Below are 15,917 nucleotides of genomic sequence, written 5' to 3'. Positions count from 1 at the left end.
ATTCTCAGCAGCTCCGGAATCTATCAAAGCCATGGTCTTTAATACTCCCTTCTCCCAAGTTAAAGAAACTGGTAGCAGAAGCCTGTGATCTTTATAATTATGAGTAGAGGACAAAATAGAAACACCCAAGGCCTGTCCTCTAGAGAAACTTAGGTGCGAGCGTTTCCCGAGCGATTAGGACAATTCAGGCGTAAGTGGCCTCTGATTCCACAATACATACACAATCCCTCCCTTCTCCTGTACTGTCTTTCCTCTTCTGAGAGGCGAGTATTGCCTATCTGCATAGGTTCAGGAAACAGTGAGGTAGTGGAATCAGGACTTTGAAATGCGGGAGCTAATTTAAAGGAAGGTCTAAGGTTCCTCTCTCGAGTGTTCTGTCTTTCTCTTAAACGCTCATCAATACGAGAAATGAACAAAATTAAATCCTCCAAATTTTCAGGAAGCTCTCTAGTAGCAACCTCGTCAAGGATTACATCTGATAGCCCGTTCAAAAATACATCTATATAAGCCTGTTCATTCCACTTAACTTCTGCCGCCAAAGACCTGAACTCTAGTGCATAATCCACAAGTGTTCGGTTCTCTTGTCTCAGGCGCAACAGTAATCTAGCTGCATTGACCTTTCTACCAGGAGGGTCAAAAGTTCTTCTAAAGGCAGCTACAAAGGCATTATAATTATATACTAACGGGTTATCATTCTCCCATAATGGGTTGGCCCATCTCAGAGCTTTCTCAATGAGTAAGGTGATAATAAATCCAACCCTCGCCCTATCTGTAGGATAGGAGCGAGGTTGTAATTCAAAGTGGATACTGATCTGGTTTAAAAAACCACGACACTTCTCAGGTGAACCACCATAAAGTACTGGTGGGGTAATACGGGAAGAGGCACCTACAGTGGCTACCTCTAGGCCTGCACTCACAGGGGAAATAGAAGTAGTACGCGTCTCCTCTGGTGGGTTATTAGCACGAGATAATAACGCCTGTAGTGCTAGGGCCATCTGGTCCATTCTGTGTTCCATGGCTTCAAACCTAGGATCGGAAGGACCAAGCTGACTGTTTGTACTTGCAGGATCCATTGGCCCTGTCGTAATGTCAGGATCGGGACAGGGATCCAACACGCAGAGTACAAACAGTAGACAGGTACGTATACCGGACCTTAGAATGGCCGGACTAACGTACGGAGATAGTAGAGAATGGTCAGAGACAAGCCGAGGTCGAGGGAACGAGAAGACAGGTAAGCGAGGAACAAGCCGAGTCAAAGGGTAACAGAGATAAGCAGAGTAGTACAAAAAAGCCGGGTCGGAACCAAAGGGATAACTAGAATACAAGAGCACTGAGTGACTAGACAGGCTAGAACCACGACAGGGCAATGAGCAAATGCGGGAAGCTCTATTAAATACCCTGGCTCAAGAGTGTAATCACGCCTCCGACGAGTCCTGATTAGTGTTTAGCCTTTTGATTGACAGGTCGGTCCGGGTTGGCGTCATGACGTCGATTACTGAGCGTCGTGTTATAAAAGGAAGTAGATCCCTCGCGGCTGGCGTGTAAGTGCCCGGAAAGTCCGTGAGGAACGGAAGAACCAGTCCGTCTGGGAGGATAAACGTCTAAGTCTCTCACCTCTTCTGAGGTGGAGACTACAGGTACCCTGACACTGGTGAACAGGATTCGGAGTTGGTGGGTTCCCCGTCTATTAGCCATTTACCCCTCGCGGGAGCCATTCTGTTTTTTGATTCACGCTAACCTACTCTTCAACTACCGTCAAGGAGACCTACGAGACTTTGCGAGAGTACCTGGGGTACCCCGACTCCTACACAGACACCTTTCACTCTTAGGCGAGGACATACCTGGATGGAAATCTGCACTCCGGTTTGCACTCTCCATCCCTTTGAATATTTCTGGGATTCACTATTCCAGAAAATAGTCGACCACTGTTCCTCCACACGAGTTCAGTTCGGAACCATGACTGGACGTCCTTTTGGAATCTTTTCTCTACAGAGTCCGAGGATTACGCAGTCCATTTGGAATGTCGGAATCTCTTAGGATACGGCTAGTTGACAACACTCTCGCAGGCACTACAGATTTATTCACGGATGAGACATCTCACCAGGTAGGCCAGGAGAGAACGAAGGATCATACTCGGTTATATTGCGTCTTGGGGTGGACTTAGACGCATTCCTTGTGATTGGGGATCTACCTGCAAGACCGCGTCGCCGGATGACCCTGACACGATCGGAGGAACCACCCTACAGATCAAGGGTTGAGACATGGTGGCAGTTTCTTCTCGCGGCCTTGCGTCCGCAAAAGGCCTTTGTTATTTTACAACTACAGGAGAATAGCTGATAGGTCAGCTTGCAAGCTCAGGTCCCAACCGCTAGGAAGCGGGTGACAACACCAAGTTTGTTGGATCTATCAGCAGATGGTGTTTTTTCTGTGCTTTGAGGTGCTTCATCGGCTGACATCTTCATTGATCCGTCTACCGTCGTTTTTCGCAGTTGGTAAGTACAATTAGGATTACTCTGCTATCTCCTGGAATAGGTACCAGCGACACAACCAGCGTTGGATTGGTGATCTGAGCGTTGAAACAGCAAATACGAAGCCTCCTGTCATGTTATAAAATTGTAGATTATGCTAGCTTTAGTGTACCTATAATCTTAATTTTATTAAGGACAGGAGGCGAGTATTTCCCACCCATTCTTATCCCTCCCTTGTTCTATGTTTATAGTTTGGTTTAATCAGGTACGTATGCAACTCTGCTTGTTGTCTCTGCTACCTGTTGCATGCTCTTATGTCTTTTCTTTCATAAGTAGGGTTGGGATATCTACATTTTAAGGTTATTTTGGTTGCTACATTGGGTGCACACATGTTTATTCAGAGTGCCTTTCATTGGATAATCAACCTGTCGATTCTGTTTTTTCTCTCGTTTCAGTTTACAGTCCATCACTATCTGGTTTGGCAGTTCTTCTCGGGTGGTGGACATCGTTGTATTCATCGTATCTAGGACTTCGTTTCTTCCCCATGATGTTCTCTGCCTTTTAATCTGTTTTTGTCGCAGCTTGAAAGAGGAAATGATGCATGGGGAGGGGAGTTTTATAGTACCTAACTTTTTTCTGATTGGTTGTTTTTCTGTGCTGCTGTGGAGTTCTAGTAAAGAGAGACTTAAGCAAATACTCGCCTCCTGTCCTTAATAAAATTAAGATTATAGGTACACTAAAGCTAGCATAATCTACAATTCTTAGACACAACTAGAAATGTAAAAAGTTGAACTCAATGAGAAATGTCATTGGCCTTTGCTTGCCTTACCTTGGCAACCACAAAAACTGCATTCTAGCACTTTGCCTTTTCATGGCATTTTCTTTCTTTCCCCTTTGGTCGCTGGTTCAATTCCAACTCAAAGGACATGTTGTTGTTTTTTGTTCTGGTGGCTTGGTAAATTCCCATATTTCACTCATCCCACTACTTCTCCCATTTCCCTCAAATAGCATTTCTTGGATTGCTGCTTCAGTTCTGCCCTGAAGGATTCTTTGCCTCATTTTCATTGTTTATTTTTCTTAAGGGGAGAGGATGTCCTTGCGTAGAGATCTGGCATTGCTTGTTCCTGCTGTTACATTTTTCTTTCAATTGCCTTTTGTTTTTTTGGTCTTCATCCACTCAGTATCATGCTCTATATTCTATCGGTACGCAAAGTTTAAGAGCTTGGCAGGCTTAAAATCTGCATTCTAGCGCTTTGACTTTTCAAGGCATTTCCTTTTTTTGTCTCTGGTTCTGCCTCTGAGGTCACAAGTTATACGGCATAAGTGCGGAAAATTGGGGGACAAGCGTTTGCTTGAACTAGTTGCTATAGCAATGCTGGAAAAAAAATCTAACATGAACAACAAGCTTACATCGATTGTCCATCTCCATCTCGTTATTTGTATACTTCCACATTTGACAAAAACAACATGCACGATTCAAGAGGAATTCTTAGACACAACTAGAAATGTAAAAAAGTTGAACTCAATGAGAAATTTTATTGGCCTTTGCTTGCCTTACCTTGGCAACCACAAAAACTGCATTCTAGCACTTTGCCTTTTCATGGTATTTTCTTTCTTTCCCCTTTGGTCGCTGGTTCAATTCCAACTCAAAGGACATGTTGGTTTTTTTTTGTTCTGGTGGCTTGGTAAATTCCCATATTTCACTCATCCCACTACTTCTTCTCCCATTTCCCTCAAATAGCATTTCTTGTATTGCTGCTTCAGTTCTGCCCTGAAGGATTCTTTGCCTCATTTTCATTGTTTATTTTTCTTAAGGGGAGAGGAGGTCCTTGCGTAGAGATCTGGCATTGCTTGTTCCAGCTGTTACATTTTTCTTTCAATTGCCTTTTGTTTTTTTGGTCTTCATCCACTCAGTATCATGCTCTATATTCTATCGGTACGCAAAGTTTAAGAGCTTGGCAGGCTTAAAATCTGCATTCTAGCGCTTTGACTTTTCAAGGCATTTCCTTTTTTTGTCTCTGGTTCTGCCTCTGGGGTCACAAGTTATACGGGATAAGAGCAGAAAAGTGGGGGATTAGCTCAAATGGTAGAGCGCTCGCTTTGCATGTGAGAGGTAGCGGGATCGATGCCCGCATTCTCCAGTGGCTGATACTTCTTTTAAAGGAAGGGTGCTTAGTTTGAACTTTTTGTTGAACTGGATGTCATTGCCACAGCAGCATGTTGCAAACTGTTTAACTGCTTACCTGATTCTTAAAAAATTTCCTACTTTGACATTGAGTGAATTCACAAATTACCTTCAATAGCTCAGCTGGTAGAGCGGAGGACTGTAGTTGGTATACGGTAGCAATCCTTAGGTTGCTGGTTCATTTCCGGCTCGAAGGACATGTGTTTTTTTTCTTGTTGCTGTTAATTGGTGCACTTTTCCCAAGTAGAATTCCTTAGGTTGTTTGTTCAGTTCTACTCTGAAGGATGCTTTCCCTCATTTTCTTTGCTTCTTTTTCTTCAGGGGAGAGGAGGTTCTGGCATAAAGACCTGGCATTGCTTGTTCTTGCTTTGGTTTTTTACTTACAGTTGCCTTTTTGTTTTTTGCCTTCATCCGTCTTGTATTATGTTCTATATTCTACCGGTACACAGAGCTGATGTGACACACATGTGGGGGATTATCTCAAATGGTAGAGCGCTCGCTTAGCATGTGAGAGGTAGCGGGATCGATGCCCGCATCCTCCAATTAGTCCTTTTTTCAAAGCGTTTGCTTGAACTAGTTGCTATAGCAATGCTGGAAAAAAAATCTAACATGAACAACAAGCTTACATCGATTGTCCATCTCCATCTCGTTATTTGCATACTTCCACATTTGACAAAAACAACATGCACGATTCAAGAGGAATTCTTAGACACAACTAGAAATTTAAAAAAGTTGAACTCAATGAGAAATTTTATTGGCCTTTGCTTGCCTTACCTTGGCAACCACAAAAACTGCATTCTAGCATTTTTCCCTTTTCATGGCATTTTCTTTCTTTCCCCTTTGGTCGCTGGTTCAATTCCAACTCAAAGGACATGTTGTTATTTTTGTTCTGGTGGCTTGGTAAATTCCCATATTTCACTCATCCCACTACTTCTTCTCCCATTTCCCTCAAATAGCGTTTCTCGCATTGCTGCTTCAGTTCTGCCCTGAAGGATTCTTTGCCTCATTTTCATTGTTTATTTTTCTTAAGGGGAGAGGAGGTCCTTGCGTAGAGATCTGGCATTGCTTGTTCCTGCTGTTACATTTTTCTTTCAATTGCCTTTTGTTTTTTTGGTCTTCATCCACTCAGTATCATGCTCTATATTCTATCGGTACGCAAAGTTTAAGAGCTTGGCAGGCTTAAAATCTGCATTCTAGCGCTTTGACTTTTCAAGGCATTTCCTTTTTTTGTCTCTGGTTCTGCCTCTGGGGTCACAAGTTATACGGAATAAGAGCGGAAAAGTGGGGGATTAGCTCAAATGGTAGAGCGCTCGCTTTGCATGTGAGAGGTAGCGGGATCGATGCCCGCATTCTCCAATGGCTGATTCTTCTTTTAAAGGAAGGGTGCTTAGTTTGAACTTTTTGTTGACCTGGATGTCATTGCCACAGCAGCATGTTGCAAACTGTTTAACTGCTTACCTGATTCTTCAAAAATTTCCTACTTTGACATTGAGTAGATTCACAAAATACCTTCGATAGCTCAGCTGGTAGAGCGGAGGACTGTAGTTGGTATACGGTAGCAATCCTTAGGTCGCTGGTTCAATTTTGGCCCGAAGGACATGTGCTTTTTTTTCTTGTAGAGCGGAGGACTGTAGTTGGTATACGATAGCAATCCTTAGGTTGCTGGTTCATTTCCGGCTCGAAGGACATGTGTTTTTTTCTTGTTGCTGTTAATTGGTGCACTTTTCCCAAGTAGAATTCCTTAGGTTGTTTGTTCAGTTCTACTCTGAAGGATGCTTTCCCTCATTTTCTTTGCTTCTTTTTCTTCAGGGGAGAGGAGGTTCTGGCATAAAGACCTGGCATTGCTTGTTCTTGCTTTGGTTTTTTTCTTACAGTTGCCTTTTTGGTTTTTGCCTTCATCCGTCTTGTATTATGTTCTATATTCTACTGGTACACAGAGCTGATGTGACACACACGTGGGGGATTAGCTCAAATGGTAGAGCGCTCGCTTAGCACGTGAGAGGTAGCGGGATCGATGCCCGCATCCTCCAATTAGTCTTTTTTTCAAAGCGTTTGCTTGAAATAGTTGCTATAGCAATGCTGGAAAAAAATCTAACATGAACAACAAGCTTACATCAATTGTCCATCTCCATCTCGTTATTTGCATACTTCCACATTTGACAAAAACAACATGCACGATTCAAGAGGAATTCTTAGACACAACTAGAAATTTAAAAAAGTTGAACTCAATGAGAAATTTTATTGGCCTTTGCTTGCCTTAACTTGGCAACCACAAAAACTGCATTCTAGTACTTTGTCTTTTAATGGTATTTTCTTTCTTTCCCCTTTGGTCGCTGGTTCAATTCCAACTCAAAGGACATGTTGTTTTTTTTTGTTCTGGTGGCTTGGTAAATTCCCATATTTCACTCATCCCACTACTTCTTCTCCCATTTCCCTCAAATAGCGTTTCTTGGATTGCTGCTTCAGTTCTGCCCTGAAGGATTCTTTGCCTCATTTTCATTGTTTATTTTTCTTAAGGGGAGAGGAGGTCCTTGCGTAGAGATCTGCCATTGCTTGTTCCTGCTGTTACATTTTTCTTTCAATTGCCTTTTGTTTTTTTGGTCTTCATCCACTCAGTATCATGCTCTATATTCTATGGGTACGCAAAGTTTAAGAGCTTGGCAGGCTTAAAATCTGCATTCTAGCGCTTTGACTTTTCAAGGCATTTCCTTTTTTTGTCTCTGGTTCTGCCTCTAGGGTCACAAGTTATACGGCATAAGTGCAGAAAAGTGGGGGATTAGCTCAAATGGTAGAGCGCTCGCTTTGCATGTGAGAGGTAGCGGGATCGATGCCCGCATTCTCCAGTGGCTGATTATTTTTTTAAAGGAAGGGTGCTTAGTTTGAACTTTTTGTTGACCTGGATGTCATTGCCACAGCAGCATGTTGCAAATTGTTTAACTGCTTACCTGATTCTTCAAAAATTTCCTACTTTGACATTGAGGAAGTTCACAAATTACCTTCGATAGCTCAGCTGGTAGAGCGGAGGACTGTAGTTGGTATACGATAGCAATCCTTAGGTCGCTGGTTCAATTCCGGCTCGAAGGACATGTGTTTTTTTTTCTTGTAGAGCGGAGGACTGTAGTTGGTATACGATAGCAATCCTTAGGTTGCTGGTTCATTTCCGGCTCGAAGGACATGTGTTTTTTTTCTTGTTGCTGTTAATTGGTGCACTTTTCCCAAGTAGAATTCCTTAGGTTGTTTGTTCAGTTCTACTCTGAAGGATGCTTTCCCTCATTTTCTTTGCTTCTTTTTCTTCAGGGGAGAGGAGGTTCTGGCATAAAGACCTGGCATTGCTTGTTCTTGCTTTGGTTTTTTTCTTACAGTTGCCTTTTTGTTTTTTGCCTTCATCCGTCTTGTATTATGTTCTATATTCTACGGGTACACAGAGCTGATGTGACACACACGTGGGGGATTATCTCAAATGGTAGAGCGCTCGCTTAGCACGTGAGAGGTAGCGGGATCGATGCCCGCATCCTCCAATTAGTCTTTTTTTCAAAGCGTTTGCTTGAAATAGTTACTATAGCAATGCTGGAAAAAAATCTAACATGAACAACAAGCTTACATCAATTGTCCATCTCCATCTCGTTATTTGCATACTTCCACATTTGACAAAAACAACATGCACGATTCAAGAGGAATTCTTAGACACAACTAGAAATTTAAAAAAGTTGAACTCAATGAGAAATTTTATTGGCCTTTGCTTGCCTTAACTTGGCAACCACAAAAACTGCATTCTAGTACTTTGCCTTTTAATGGTATTTTCTTTCTTTCCCCTTTGGTCGCTGGTTCAATTCCAACTCAAAGGACATGTTGTTTTTTTTTGTTCTGGTGGCTTGGTAAATTCCCATATTTCACTCATCCCACTACTTCTTCTCCCATTTCCCTCAAATAGCGTTTCTTGGATTGCTGCTTCAGTTCTGCCCTGAAGGATTCTTTGCCTCATTTTCATTGTTTATTTTTCTTAAGGGGAGAGGAGGTCCTTGCGTAGAGATCTGCCATTGCTTGTTCCTGCTGTTACATTTTTCTTTCAATTGCCTTTTGTTTTTTTGGTCTTCATCCACTCAGTATCATGCTCTATATTCTATGGGTACGCAAAGTTTAAGAGCTTGGCAGGCTTAAAATCTGCATTCTAGCGCTTTGACTTTTCAAGGCATTTCCTTTTTTTGTCTCTGGTTCTGCCTCTAGGGTCACAAGTTATACGGCATAAGTGCAGAAAAGTGGGGGATTAGCTCAAATGGTAGAGCGCTTGCTTTGCATGTGAGAGGTAGCGGGATCGATGCCCGCATTCTCCAGTGGCTGATTATTTTTTTAAAGGAAGGGTGCTTAGTTTGAACTTTTTGTTGACCTGGATGTCATTGCCACAGCAGCATGTTGCAAATTGTTTAATTGCTTACCTGATTCTTCAAAAATTTCCTACTTTGACATTGAGTAAATTCACAAATTATCTTCAATAGCTCAGCTGGTAGAGCGGAGGACTGTAGTTGGTATACGATAGCAATCCTTAGGTCGCTGGTTCAATTCCGGCTCGAAGGACATGTGTTTTTTTTTCTTGTAGAGCGGAGGACTGTAGTTGGTATACGATAGCAATCCTTAGGTTGCTGGTTCATTTCCGGCTCGAAGGACATGTGTTTTTTTTCTTGTTGCTGTTAATTGGTGCACTTTTCCCAAGTAGAATTCCTTAGGTTGTTTGTTCAGTTCTACTCTGAAGGATGCTTTCCCTCATTTTCTTTGCTTCTTTTTCTTCAGGGGAGAGGAGGTTCTGGCATAAAGACCTGGCATTGCTTGTTCTTGCTTTGGTTTTTTTCTTACAGTTGCCTTTTTGTTTTTTGCCTTCATCCGTCTTGTATTATGTTCTATATTCTACGGGTACACAGAGCTGATGTGACACACACGTGGGGGATTATCTCAAATGGTAGAGCGCTCGCTTAGCATGTGAGAGGTAGCGGGATCGATGCCCGCATCCTCCAATTAGTCTTTTTTTCAAAGCGTTTGCTTGAACTAGTTGCTATAGCAATTCTGGAAAAAAATCTAACATGAACAACAAGCTTACATCGATTGTCCATCTCCATCTCGTTATTTGCATACTTCCACATTTGACAAAAACAACATGCACGATTCAAGAGGAATTCTTAGACACAACTAAAAATTTAAAAAAGTTGAACTCAATGAGAAATTTTATTGGCCTTTGCTTGCCTTACCTTGGCAACCACAAAAACTGCATTCTAGCATTTTGCCTTTTCATGTTATTTTCTTTCTTTCCCCTTTGGTCGCTGGTTCAATTCCAACTCAAAGGACATGTTGTTTTTTTTTTGTTCTGGTGGCTTGGTAAATTCCCATATTTCACTCATCCCACTACTTCTTCTCCCATTTCCCTCAAATAGCGTTTCTTGGATTGCTGCTTCAGTTCTGCCCTGAAGGATTCTTTGCCTCATTTTCATTGTTTATTTTTCTTAAGGGGAGAGGAGGTCCTTGCGTAGAGATCTGGCATTGCTTGTTCCTGCTGTTAAATTTTTCTTTCAATTGCCTTTTGTTTTTTGGGTCTTCATCCACTCAGTATCATGCTCTATATTCTATCGGTACGCAAAGTTTAAGAGCTTGGCAGGCTTAAAATCTGCATTCTAGCGCTTTGACTTTTCAAGGCATTTCCTTTTTTTGTCTCTGGTTCTGCCTCTGGGGTCACAAGCTATACGGCATGGAAGCGGAAAAGTGGGGGATTAGCTCAAATGGTAGAGCGCTCGCTTTGCATGTGAGAGGTAGCGGGATCGATGCCCGCATTCTCCAGTGGCTTATTCTTCTTTTAAAGGAAGGGTGCTTAGTTTGAACTTTTTGTTGACCTGGATGTCATTGCCACAGCAGCATGTTGCAAACTGTTTAACTGCTTACCTGATTCTTCAAAAATTTCCTACTTTGACATTGAGTAAATTCACAAATTACCTTCGATAGCTCAGCTGGTAGAGCGGAGGACTGTAGTTGGTATACGGTGTAGGAAATTGGCATTCCGTGACATCTTTGTTTTTCACACCAGTTTCTGAAGAAATCGAATCAGAGTATCTTGCAGTTAAAACCGTTTATTTATTCCAATATACATTTCATCCGGAAAATAACAACAGTCTGTTTTTTAAATCATATGGACCAATAAACAATGTATATTCACTTCTAGATCTTATCCAAGCTTGATGGTAAAAGTATTGGTAAAAATTCTATCTGCAAAAGGTTTTTTATATGTTTAAATCCAGTTACATAGGGCGTATACACAAAGACATAAGGTTTGCCTTCTTTAAAATAATTGGTTATCTGAGAAAGAAAGGTGGTAACCCAAATCTCTGATTAAAGCCATACGTTATATTATTTTGGTAAATTACACACACAAAGACTTCTATATACATGATGTAATGAATAATTGCCTGTAGAAATGTGAGTCTTCAAAGGAATTCAGGCTTTCAAGGCTAGGTCAAAGGTTATTATCAACAGGGTCCACAAGTCTCCATCCATCATTCTTGACTAGAGCCATATGTGTATAAATTACAGTATGTTTGTAATATATATGCCTATGTATGACCCCTTAATGTCTGGATATGCTTAGAATAATAACTTATAATATTTCTACATTCCTACAACACATTGAGTACATTTAAAGTTCATAAAAATATTTTTCAAGATCCCCTTTGATGCTTTATGTAAATATAATGCATCATAATTTACTCCAATTCCTTGTAAGACTTTAATTTTGTGGTCAGAAATTTACATCTGTATTCAACATCCATCAGTTGAGATCGCATACGATTAATTATTTTAGACATATAACAACTAAATAAGAATAAAACCATAATGATAATTATCAATATTACCAAAGGATGAGTTAAGAAGTGTGTCATACCCATAACTAATCCTGTCTTTTGTCCCCCAAACCACCGTTGCCACCAGGATGTGGTTTCTTCAATATAGTCTTGTTTAATGCTTTTAATCATACCTTGCACTGTATGTATTTGTACTAAAGTGTTATGTACTCCAGTCGCAGCTTTATCAATAACTTGTATTAACTCTACATTGTTCTTTAACTGCTTATAGAAATCAGCTCCGTAACCTATGCTTACATTATACAAAGTACGTTGATCATACCTCATAATAGAATCAGTCCTTTTTAGTATGGGCGGTATTATATCATAATATTTACCCCTTATATCCTTGGTAGTTACTGACAAAGCAGGTCTATTTGTACAGTAACTTCCCGGTGCTAAGCTTACTGTCTCAGAACAATTTTTCTCATGTATTTCTGTTTTTCCTTCTATTTGATGCCAACATACCATGCCTTTATTGTATGTCCATGCAGGCTGAGTTGGTATTTTATTTAATTTCATTTGACATGTGTCATTATTTTCCCAGCACCATGATACCTCTTCTAGAACATTAACACCATAAGGACAGACATAATCACCATCATTTAGCAAACAATTTTCTATATTAAGCATGTACTCTACAGTTTTTACTCCCACTAGGATTTTATCATTTTGCTTATTATCCATTTTTATCCATTTGGAATTCACTATTTTACCCAAATCAATATATTTAAATCTGTTGTAATTAAATCCTCTAGTAGGGAGAAAAATAGCAAAAGCACAATTTTCTATTGTGTCTTCCAGACATCCTAACCATTGTGTATGCCAAAAAGCTCTGTAGTAAAAACTTAATTTAGGCACTTCAAGTGGGACTTCACAAGGCCATTGATGGTTAAAAAGAGCTTGCAAGAATATTTTTGCATTTGTATTGATGTCCATTTGTAAAGCTATACATCCTAAGGCTAAAGAGGTATCCGTTGCAATCTTTTCCATTCCTACACTGATATTATACTTCTTATTAATGAGATTCTTAATAATGGAAATATCTGTTCTGTAGTTGTTGACAACTGTTTGCATCTGTATCTTAGATAATAACAATGAAGCATCCTGCGATTTGCTACCTGCAGCTGCTAGTGTACTCATTCTAGCTGCTAACGATTCTATATTTACTCCATTTAACATACTTGCTCCTACACCTAAACCACCTAATACTGTGTTATACCACTCACGTTTTCTTCGTGTATTCACTGGTCTCGAGAAAGTGGTGTCTTGTTTTAACCAATAATAGAAATCTTGTTGTATTCCTACTGTATATTCCTGACATTGTGGGAATGTACGTGTAATGTCCCATTCTGACATGTTCAATGAATATGTGTATATACTAAATGAAGCCCCAAATAATACTTTGTGGTCATCATCTTTGTATATTCTAATGGGATCTTTCCCTTCCTGTTCTACAATATTACAATCATCTGTTATTCTTTGTTCTGGAGCCCAATTATCATGAAATGTCATGATCGTGAATGCATATGACAGCGAAACAGTGTGTCCATTCCTATTTATTGTATGTCTCATAACAAAAATAGGTGTCCATAACCATGTAGGTTTTCTAGATTTTGGATGCCAAGGCCACATTGTGATTTGGCCTGCACATTTAGCTGGGTTTTGATAAGTAAATGAGCTGTCTTGTGTTTGTTCGAGTACTTTTACTTTAGCATTTGTGTAAGGATTAACAAGTGTATCTATTAAGTACATGTAGCAATTTAACCCATCATCATTAATACTTCTCACATTAAACATAGTAAGGGTAAGGGTGTTGTCTATACCAGTAGGTACCACACACCTACTCTCAGTATTATTTTGCCTTATATATGTCCGATCCTTGGTAATATTAATGATTAAATCAATTCGTCCGTCAACTGATAGATATGTCATACATGGTTCCTGGTTATCATGAAACATGAGCATACCAGATATTGCATCCTCAGATGTGTCTGCATTAATGCATCCACAATAATCAACATCAGGAGTCTTACAATATCTCACTTTACAATCATATGGAAATGCTGTACATTTAGTAAAGGTATCTCTGCTTCCACAATCTAGAGTACCTGTATCTTGGGCATTGATTGTACCTAACATCATCATGATCAATAACAGTATTACATTTACAAGAAACCCCAATCGGTTTGATTTAGTCCATGAAGTAATGTCTTCTCCAATCGCATCAATGAGAGCAGTCTTTTTGTCCATAGTGTCTTTTAAAAGTCCACACAGTTTGTCCTTTTTAAAATTAAACAGTCTTTGTCCATGAACAAACATTATTGGTTCTGTAATGAAAAACAGATGGCAGTTTACTATTCTTATACATTTGTGAGTTTACATTGATCAATATGCACAAGAATGGCTTTATTACATTTCCTACCAACTTTTGCTCTTTGAACCTGTAACACAGTTTGTCCTAATTTCTTTAGAATAACATAAGGACCTTCCCAACCTGCTTTCCAGGGACCTGGTGTTCTAAATGATTTTACCATCACCTTGTATCCTGGTTTAAATTTATCTGCATAATTCCCCTGAGTTACATCTTTAACCCATTGTTTGCCAGAAGGGGCCATATTCAAAGCAGCAAACTTCAACACTGACTGCAGCTGTTCTTGTAATACTTTCAACCATTCAGCATGTTCTGCAGCAACTTTGAAAGTACTTGGAACAAAAGGTTCATTGGGGAAAGTAATTGGCATGGTTCTGCCTGTCATTAACTCATGAGGTGACACTTGCGTTTTAGAGTTTGGAGTTGCACGAATAGACATTAAAACTCCTGGTAAGTGTGTTACCCAACTACTCCCTTTATCCTCAAGCATTTTTTTCAATCTAGATTTCAATGTCCTATTCATTCTTTCCACTATGCCAGCCGACTGTGGATGACATGGGACATGAAATCTTTGTTGGATCCCCAACAATCTACACGTTTCTTTAAGTACTTCTCCAATGAAGTGTGGACCATTGTCAGATTCAATGATTCTGGGAAAACCCCATACAGAAAATACATATTTCCACAGCGCTTTACTTGTTGATAACGCCGTACAATTGGTAAGTGCTATACAATCTACCCATTTGGAGAATATATCAACAATTACCAATCCGTACTTTAGACCTCCTGGAGCTATAGGTAATGGTCCAATAAAATCAATTTGTATAGAGTCCCATGGTCCTTTTGCCAAAGGCACTCTCTGCAATTTTGGTTTCTGACCTTTAGGTCTGGGATTAAATTGAGCACATATGAGACATTCCTGCACTATATTTATACACCATTGTTTCAAATTAGGATGATAAAATTTATTTTGCAGGACCTTAAACAGTTTTTCTGTACCCAAATGCCCCAGTGTAGGATGATTGAATACAATCAACTCCTGCAATAAATCACTCGGTACAAATGGTACAAAAGTTTGTGTTTCCTCATGTTTAACCCCGTACAAGCCAGTTTCAGTATCTAAATCCATTGTTTCTCTACTGAAAGCTACATCTTTACTCTGATTTTCTTTCAGATCTTGTAAGGGATCTGATATTGGTCTTTTACTCACAGTTGCAATCATTATATTTTCTGAATATTGCAACTTTCCTATTAAAGCAGCTTCCTTTGCTCCCTGATCTACAAGTCTGTTTCCTTCTGCCATTTCATCCCCATTTTTCCTGTTTTGATGTGCTTGAACTTTCAAAACAGCACAAGTTAAACCTTTTTTTTCTGCATAGTCAAACAGTTCTGCCAGAATACCTGCATGTTTTAAAGCTTTGTCTTGAGAATCTACCATCCCCCGTTTTCTCCATATTGGGAGGTGAAGTGTTAAAGCTTTAACTACATAGCTGCTGTCACTGATTATATTCACTGGGTCATATACTGTTATTTCAAGAGCTTTCCTTACAGCCTCTAACTCAGCTCTCTGAGCAGACATATGGCCTGGCAATTTAAATCTTTGCATTTCTTTTGTTTGATCGTCATATATGGCATAACCTGTGTGATGTGATCCATCAGCATAAAATCTCGTACCATCCACATACAAACAAGGAGCCCCTTGTATTGCTTGTTTCTCAAAAGGAGATTTGGATTCAATTTCCAATTCCTTCTGACAATCATGTGGCGTTCCATGTATTTCTATCAATTCAGGAATAACATATCTTTTACTGCTTTCTACTCTGAGTGGTTTATCTTGTAACTTCAATATCCAATGAGCTACTCTCTGGCTATGTACTCCTAAATCTGGACAATTTTGTAACAGTTTTAAAGGCGTATGGGGGGTTTGTATAATTATTTGTCCAAATCCTACAATGTGTTGTGTTGCTTCTAAAGCCCAACATACAGCCATGAGCTGTTTTACACAGGAAAACATT

General features: G+C 39.9%; 2 non-coding genes across 2 annotated transcripts; both read left to right on the top strand.

Annotated features, from left to right (window-relative positions):
* Positions 1-6,610: 6,610 nt before the first annotated feature.
* TRNAA-AGC (transfer RNA alanine (anticodon AGC)) lies at positions 6,611-6,683 on the top strand. Its single transcript has one exon. It is a non-coding gene; the product is annotated as a tRNA-Ala (tRNA).
* A 965-nt stretch (positions 6,684-7,648) lies between these two features.
* Positions 7,649-7,737, top strand: TRNAY-GUA (transfer RNA tyrosine (anticodon GUA)). Its single transcript is given in 2 exon segments — positions 7,649-7,685; positions 7,702-7,737. It is a non-coding gene; the product is annotated as a tRNA-Tyr (tRNA).
* Positions 7,738-15,917: the final 8,180 nt, after the last annotated feature.

Source organism: Pelobates fuscus, chromosome 4 (assembly GCF_036172605.1).
Source record: "Pelobates fuscus isolate aPelFus1 chromosome 4, aPelFus1.pri, whole genome shotgun sequence".
Lineage (NCBI taxonomy): Eukaryota > Metazoa > Chordata > Amphibia > Anura > Pelobatidae > Pelobates > Pelobates fuscus.
Note: the sequence above shows the minus strand (reverse complement) of the source record. Positions and strands in the feature narration are given on the sequence as shown.